Source organism: Anneissia japonica, unplaced genomic scaffold, assembly GCF_011630105.1.
Source record: "Anneissia japonica isolate Jap-2015-1 unplaced genomic scaffold, ASM1163010v1 scaffold106816_len895_cov151, whole genome shotgun sequence".
NCBI lineage: Eukaryota > Metazoa > Echinodermata > Crinoidea > Comatulida > Comatulidae > Anneissia > Anneissia japonica.
In genome coordinates, this window is record NW_022694234.1 from 1 (window position 1) to 895 (window position 895).

At 27.9% G+C, this 895-nt stretch overlaps 1 long non-coding RNA gene across 1 annotated transcript; it reads right to left on the reverse strand.

Moving 5' to 3' along the window:
• Positions 1–44: 44 nt before the first annotated feature.
• LOC117100980 lies at positions 45–596 on the reverse strand. The gene is made up of 3 exons (XR_004444207.1): positions 490–596; positions 286–329; positions 45–190 (listed from the first exon to the last, which is right to left on the reverse strand). It is a non-coding gene; the product is annotated as an uncharacterized LOC117100980 (long non-coding RNA).
• Between the last annotated feature and the right edge of the window lie 299 nt (positions 597–895).

Sequence of the window (895 nt, forward strand, 5' to 3'; positions counted from 1 at the left end):
TAATAGTTAAATGAACAATTATTATTTAATTTTTTGTGGGCTGATTTTGATAAATAGGCATTCTGTACAAACAAATCTTACTGTGATTTTGCTCCTCTCATAGCAACATTGAAACCAGAAATTGACAAACCGGACGTTCCAGCTCCGTAAGAGTAACCAACAAGATCTGCATTATACTTTTTCAAAATTGCTTTTAAAAATATCAAAATTAAAAACAATCAGCAACTTTAAAACAATTGATTAGCATATAGGCCTACAGATTTTTAGGAATAGTAAAAGACTTACTTGGAATGGTGACCATCGCATCTATACGGTCTTCGGCTCCAATCCTTCACAGGAACAAAAATATATTATTATACGAATTATTATGACTGGTTTTGTAATAAGAATAAAAATTAAGTTTGTGAATAATATTAATGAGAATCCGTACTTATATGCCTTAACATTATGTGTCTAGATACTATATTTAAAAAAAAGTATATAACTTACGAAAATGCAAGGCCACGATTTTCAGTAGCATTATCGGTCGAATCAACCCCAATACCAACCTAGAGAATATTTTTAAGCGACAATATGTAATCGGCCTAAAATAAGATCTTATACTATGACAATCGCATATATGATAATAATGGAAATAGTGATATCGATATTGGTAATATCAATTATGATCAGAATATGAAATCTATAATAATTATTATATTAACCGTTCTATTTTCACACGTATATAAATGGGCCTATATACATAAAAGAGTGATGCGAAAACGCAGAGTTAGACAATAGAACACAACATATTTTATTCAGTAATCCAACATTTCGTTTTGACCTCAAGAATATATATATATATATATATATATATATATAGATAGATATATATACATACATATATATTATATTA